The 7,316-nt window shown below is 39.1% G+C and overlaps 1 long non-coding RNA gene across 3 annotated transcripts in view; it reads right to left on the reverse strand.

Annotated features, from left to right (window-relative positions):
• LOC110072804 (uncharacterized) overlaps positions 1-5,650 on the reverse strand; it is an 85,621-nt gene extending 79,971 nt beyond the window's left edge. For all 3 annotated transcript variants that reach the window (XR_013545896.1, XR_012087696.2, XR_012087695.2), the window contains exon 1: positions 2,958-5,650. This is a non-coding gene — a long non-coding RNA (uncharacterized LOC110072804). The remainder of the gene's footprint in view (positions 1-2,957) is intronic.
• Positions 5,651-7,316: the final 1,666 nt, after the last annotated feature.

The raw sequence follows: 7,316 nt of genomic DNA on the forward strand, positions 1-7,316 counted from the left end.
CACTAGGGGGTGGCAATGGTAGAACTGGTGCTTTTATATTTCACATACATAACTTAAGACTCTGTTAGTGTCACCATATGTCAGATGCAATGAAGTATGTACTGCTGACCATGAGAGTCACTATTGTTCTTTGAAATACAATGTGCAGCTGGGATGGAGGAAATTAACAATTTAAGGTGTGATCCCATTGGGAAATAGATTGCAATTTGTGATTGATTTCCTGGAAATCATACAACACATGAGGAAATGCACTCCAGCCTTAGGATCTGTGCCCAAGCTGAACTGTTTTGGACACGCTGTAGGGCTACTACTTTTTAGGGGTAGAGTGATTCTCCAACAGATGGAAGGGTCCCATTAAAGTGATCTGTTCCAGATGTGATCAGACATTTGCCTTTCCATCCATCTGCTCACACCCTTACACTAAAATCACTTGCTAGAGCAGTTGAGTAGGCAACCATCAGTCTATGAGTGAAACAGGAGACTGAAGCAGGGGGTCTTGAAGCAAACTGTAATAGTCTGAGATACTAGACTGGCTTATTTATACTTTAAGAGTAACCTTGCAGATTTCCTGCAAGTTTCCACTCCATTGAGTGGGTGTTTGCCTGGTGAAATCCAAAAAAGGATAATGTCAAATATGTTTGGAGATATGTAAGGAAGCATCACCAATCATAATGACATTGTTTAGAGAACTAGAAGTGTTTGTTGCAGGAAATCATGATATAGCACCAGCGAATTCCCACACAGCAAATGTGACTGCCATGTAGTATGAGTCAGGTCTATCTGTTTTTATGTCAGAACATGGTTGAAATTCTGTAGTACAACTCTTGGAATCCAGGGAGAATAGCCATGAGAACTGGGGGATCATGGAAGTTCTGCTCCAGAAAAGTAATATAAACAACCTCTGTTCCAAGGCTGTTTACTTACTTCAGCATCACTTCAGTTAAATGCCATGGGACCTCTTATGGAAGTCCGTTTAGAACCAGAATATCAAACTCCTTAACACACAAGTCAAGTAGTATCATGAAAATTCATTTAACTCCATTAGGATTTACTTCTGTCACAAATGGGAACTCCAAGTTACAGTTGGCAATGTCTTTGATGAATGCTTATCATTTATGCTGGTGGAATAGTCAGACAGTTTAAATAACTAGAATTATAAATTGTATACATTACAGGACTGGAAGCTTTCAAAGTAAGTAAAAAGTTGCCAGCCGTATACAGAATGGCAAAACAAGTTTGTACCTAATTTCTGCTGAATATTCCTGGGCCACTACTCTTTTTGAAAAGGTAATAGCATGTACATCCACTTGCAGATAAATGGTTTGTCTCCAGAGTTTCACCATGGAAAAATGGTGAGCCATAGATCAAAGGCAATAGCATCAGCAAATGGGAAGCAAGTATAGGATGGAATAAGAATAAGTCTCTCTAATATATGACTGATGGTACAGTGTGCAATGTGTGGCCACCAAACACTGATAAAGTTAAGTTCAATGTAGTGTAATTTGTATGTTGTGATGGAAGCCATCTTCAAAATAGCAGATTGGTAGCTTAACAAAAAATAAAACAGTTTCATTCGGTGAGTAAAAACATTTATTTCTAAATTCTTAAGCTTTTCAAAAGGATTACATTTTTTCATAATGGACAGATGTCTAATTCTAAGTACTTTCAGGTGTTTTGATTCAGAGACACTTTACGTATCTTTTGCATGGTTACTGGAATTCTCCTCCCTATCATACGTGCTTAAAGATTTGGCTGCTATTTTCTTTGAGTCTGTGGGTATACCAATCATAGTTCTCCATAAAAAAAGCTATCTGTGTGTAGGTCTGTGACTTGCTTTAGAGATAGAATGAATTCATCTCAGTCTCTATTCCATTCCTTGGTGAGAATAAAAATGTTCTGTCATTTCTGAGAATGAAGAACAGAGGTTTTGAAACATACTGTACCTCACCAGTTTTTTCGTCCAATTAATATATGCAACAACCTATCTCATTTTCATATAGAGGAAAATAATAACAAGTGGCTTTCATATTTTTAATATTTTATTGAGGAAAGGCTTTTATCTTTATGTTTCAAGTTATATGAAAATGTGAAAAAAGCACTCTTCTTTATGTCTGATTTTGGGCAATTTCAAGTTATTAAAGCCTTCTACAATATATAAGTGAAATTTAGTTCATATGGATAATCAGCACAGTCTGATTATCTGAAAATTGGATATTGGCAGCCAGTCTTCTTTCAGGGTTGTCTGTCAATCTCTTTCCGAGCATGAACATTCTTTCAAGCAAGAAACCAAAGTATTCCTCCCCCACAGTCTCTTTTAAATAAAACTTCAGCTTTTGCAGGTCTCCAGGTGAAGAAAAACAGTTTCTCTCTCTCTCTCTCTCTCTCTCTCTCTCTCTCTCTTTTTTTTTTTTTTCATGAGTGGAGGCCTGGGGGGCTTCATGAGGACTTGGTGGGTAAAAAATTGTCTTGAAGGCTTCACCTATAAAGCCCTATACAATTTGGGCCCAGGCTATGTGAAGGACCATATCTTCCCATATGAACCTTTCCAACTGTTAAGATCTTCAGAGGAGACCCCCCTCTTAGTCCCCTTGCCATTGCAGGCACGTTTGAAGGAGACCCGAGAGTCAACCTTCTCTGTGGCTGCTCTCAGATTCTGGAAGTTAGGTTAGTCTCTTCCCCTTTTATCTTTCCACTGACAACTGAAGACTCATCACTTCATGCAGGCTTTTATTAACCACAACTGTGTTCCTGGTTGTGGGATTTTTGTTTGTTTTTTTAAGCCTGTTATTAACATTTCAGAAGCTTTTAAATTAATCCATAGATTTTAAAATATTATTGCATGTTTACTTATTTTTTTTAACTTGTAATTTATTGTGCTGCCTTGGGTCCTCTTCACTGGGAGAAAGGCAGCCTACAAATGATACAAAACAAACAAACTTAGCTTCTCCTTGCTTTACCTTCAGGATGCTGTTATGTGTCTGTTTCCCACAAGACATAACATTGACTTCTTCCAGGAATTTCCAGGGTTTGGCACAGAGAGTTGCTGTTCTGAAATAAAGCAGATGGATGAAATAGTAGAGATGTTGAAGCAAAAAATATATTTAGTTTTCTTCACCTGACGCTTTATAAACCATGACATTCTGTTGTGGCGGCAAGTATAGAATTAGCATGCCATGACAGTAAAACATAAACAACAGTGTACAGGAAGAAGGTGTCCTCACAGGGAGTCAACACTGTAATCATTCCAGTCCTTTACAGAAGCTGATTACAGAGCGCTGCTGTGGTAAGGTGACCTTCAGCCAACAAAATCCAATCAAGGTTATCATACATATTAATAGCTTTTAATAATGTAAAGGAAATACAGTCCGAATTAATGAAGATGTATTATACAGGTGCTGTACGTTTTACCTTCTAACGGAAATCTTTATGCCATTTGGAGACTGCACAATTATTACTGCAAATTCAAATGATTGCATCTAGAATCTGAGCTGAAAGAGCATTTAGAACTAAACTAGATAAGCAAAAAGATGTTCAGCTGACAGGGTACAAAATCTAATCAGCTGTTTCTATTCCACAGTGTGGAAGGGAAAATGGGGTTATTTGAGTCCTAGTAATTGAAATATTCCACTTTAACCTATATGCACTGGATTTTTTAAAAGGTGAAATGTACTGCTTCTATATTTATTTATTTATTTATTTATTTATGTGATTTGATTTGATTTGATTTGATTGGTATCCCGCCCATCTGGTCTATGCGATCACTCTATACCGCCCCATAGCATGTAAAGTGCTCTGGGTGGTTTACGATTCATTTATGCAGGCTACACATCCACCCCCACCCCCACCCCCATGAGCTGGGCACTCAATTTACCCATCTCGGAAGGACGGAGAGCTAAGTGAACCTCGAGCCAACTACCTGGGATTGAACCAAGCCTGTGAGCTGAGTTTTTGGCTGCTGTACTGCAGTTTAGCCACTGCATGACCCAAAAACTAGGTTGCAGCATATCTCAGTGGTTACATAAAATAGGATTTTCAATTAACAACCCTACCTTCATCAATAAACCACTTCACACAAGCTAATATAATATTTTATTACAGTCTTCAAAAAGATATTCCACAAAGTTGAAGTGAATATGCCATTCTCCTCTACTTCAAGTTCAAAGAAAAAGACCATCTTTCCAGTACACTACATACACACAGCAAGAAAAGTAGCATTGGATTCCATTGTCTCCTGACAATGCGGGTGGCGGCAGGTAAACATACAATTGGTTTCCCTGGAAATATATTTTCATCCATGTTTGGTTATGTATTTTCAAGGTCTATAAATATATTTGCAGAGAATAAAAGGAGACCAGAATAGCCTAAAACTCAGATTCCGCCTTCGGTTTCCTCATAATAACAATGTATTTCTATGAAAGAGCCTAAAATCTGTCTTTTAACAGCATAGGTTGAGCCAGAATAGTGCTTCCAGAGACTCTGTTTAACTTAGGTCTCTTTTTTTAACCACCCTAAACTATTTTCACAATGGGTAGGTTGAATCACTGGATCCCATCAATTGCAAGAATGAGAAAGGATGCAATCCTAAGAGTCCCAGGTTTGTCAATTCCCATCCAAATAGGGGCCATATTCTTCAATATAAGGCAGTGGGACAGATGCCAATAGGTTGAGTGACCTTTTTTTAAAAAAAATGGAATGGGGAGGAAGCCCCTCAAAATCTATATGGCACGAGGTGAAGCCCAGTACTTCGAACTGGTTGTAAAAGGTTGTGGAAATTTGAAGCTCATTTTAAGCATATCTGGCCAATATTATTTGAGACATTTTCTCTTTCTTTCCTCACCCCAGCTTTCCCCAGCCAGGTGAAAACTCTTACTTTAATCAAAAGCTAACTGTTGTCTGTTTTTAAGAGTCAGCGGTCTAATAAAGATCTCACCAACCCTTGTTTCTGGATCTTGTACAGGGGCCACATGGGTGGTTGTTTTAATTATTATTTCTTTATTCATTGATACCTAGTGTGATTAATATTCAGTGGAGTGCATCTATAAGAGAAAAATATTACTTTGGCTAGGAACCAGTGGGTTTTTCCCCCACAGCTGGAACTGGGAGGATGATTCTCTCTCCTGTCCATCCTTGTGCCCTCAAAATGTTACTCTAGACTAGAGGGCAGGGAAACTTTCCAGAATAGATTCTTCAGGTGGCATGAGGGCTGAAAGACTCTACCATGCTAGAGTTCGGACTGCTGGTGCTAGGTTGGATGTAGGCCTTTGAATTTTGGCACTATACTCCAAAGGACCATGGAATTAGTTTCAGTTGGAGAAGGGATAGTTGTGTTAGTCTGTGCAAGCATTATAGATAAAAGCAATGTAAAAAAAAAGTTAAAAAAAAAGACAAAAATGTGGTGGCAAGCACTTTAAAGACCAACTTTTATATTGATTAATGTGAGTTTTTGTGGACATGCCCATGAAAGTTTTCAATAAAAAATATAAAAGTTAATCTTTAAGGTGCCATCACATAATTAGTTTTGTGTTCTTAAGTTTCCCAAATTGTGCTTCTTGAACCACGTCCCCTATTTGTATTGGACACTCCGCATGGCACAGAGCCGCCTGCGTGGTAGCGCTTTGCCTGCCCGCTCAGAACTGCCGAGCGCAGGCTCGTGACACGGAGGCCAAGGGGGGGGGGAGTCCGGGTGAAGAGGCTTTTATCAGGCTGCCTCCCCCTAGCTTGGCCTCTTTTATGGCGTCGGCAGCGCGGAGGATGGAGGGCTGTCCGATCCTCCGATCGGCCTTGAGCTGCCTCCTGGCACTGTGTTTGAGGCCTGGGTTTTTTGCATCATAGTGGAGTTTGGGATGTTGCAGCAGCGCCCCCCCCCCACAGTTAGGGAGTCATTTGGGGGCTGAGGGTGCTGAAGCCTTTTGAGCATTTCCCACTCATAAAATAAAACAGAATACAGATAAATAAAAATAGAATTTATAAATATGAAGTATCAATACATATGATAAGTTAGAATAAAGATTTATATATAGGATTAATTTAATAATAATAATAATAATAATAATAATAATAATAATAATAATAATAATAATAATAATAATAATAATAATAATAATAATAATAATAATAATGATGATGATGATGATGATGATGATGATGATGATGATGATGATGATGATGATGATGATGATGATGATGAGAGAGGGAGGAGATTTGGTCTCCCCCACCGGGGAGGATGGGCCAAGAAATGGTTGGTAATCAAAGCTCTTACATAAGTAATTAGTATGCACTTTATATTATAAATTCTGGATTGGCAGTTGTGGGGGGAGGGGAAAGACATGTTTTAGTGAAGTGAGAGTTGTTAAGTCAATTAATATATGGGTGTGTGTTGGTGTATATACATGTTAGTGTGAGGTGTGTGTGTGTAGGTATATACAGTCGTGCCCCGCTGGATGATTACCCCGCTCTATGACGAATCCGCTTTATGTTGACGTTTTTGCGATCGCTTTTGCGATTGCAAAACAATATTTTAAATGGGGGGGTTGCTGTGCGATGATCGGTTCTCTGCTTCGGGAACTGATTTTCACTTTACGATGATCAGCAAACAGCTGATTGTCGGGTTTCAAAATGGCCGCCGGCTGAAGAAAATGGCGCCCTGCTGTTTTCTAGGATGGATTTCTCACTTTACAGGCACCAAAAATGGCCGCCTTATGGAGGATCTTCGCTGGACGAGCAGGTATTCAGCCTATTGGAACGCACTGAACAGTTTTCAATGCATTTCAATGGGTTTTGTAATTTCATTTGACAACGTTTTCGCTCTACAGCATATATAGCTATAATAATATCAATCTGGAAAGAATAATTGTGATATTAGTGGGACTTTAATTAATCAAATAATTAGATCACTACATAAGTAAATTCATATATAGATAAGGTAGGATAGAATACGAAGTAGAAGGGAGAGGTGGAGACAATGAATTGGTATAAGCAGCGCTCAGTTGTTCTGCCAGTCATTTAACATAGCGCCTAAAAAGGTCAAGGGAGTAGAAAAGGCAAGCAGCCTGCAAAGCATAAGGTGCCAACTAGTGCAACCCCAGTAAGTTCATCCTCAAATGGGGAGGACTGGCCGGACTATGGGGACATTTTAATGAAATTGAGCACACTGGAGAGGGAGAGAGCATGAGCTAGGAAAGGGGCCAATGCAGCTAATACAGTGGTGCCTCACTTAACGATTACCTCATTAAATGATGAATCCGCTTGACGATTAGGTTTTTGTGATCGCTGTTGCGGTTGCAAAATGATGTTTGAATGGGAAAAAAAGCTCTACG

This window comes from Pogona vitticeps, chromosome 5, assembly GCF_051106095.1.
Source record: "Pogona vitticeps strain Pit_001003342236 chromosome 5, PviZW2.1, whole genome shotgun sequence".
NCBI lineage: Eukaryota > Metazoa > Chordata > Lepidosauria > Squamata > Agamidae > Pogona > Pogona vitticeps.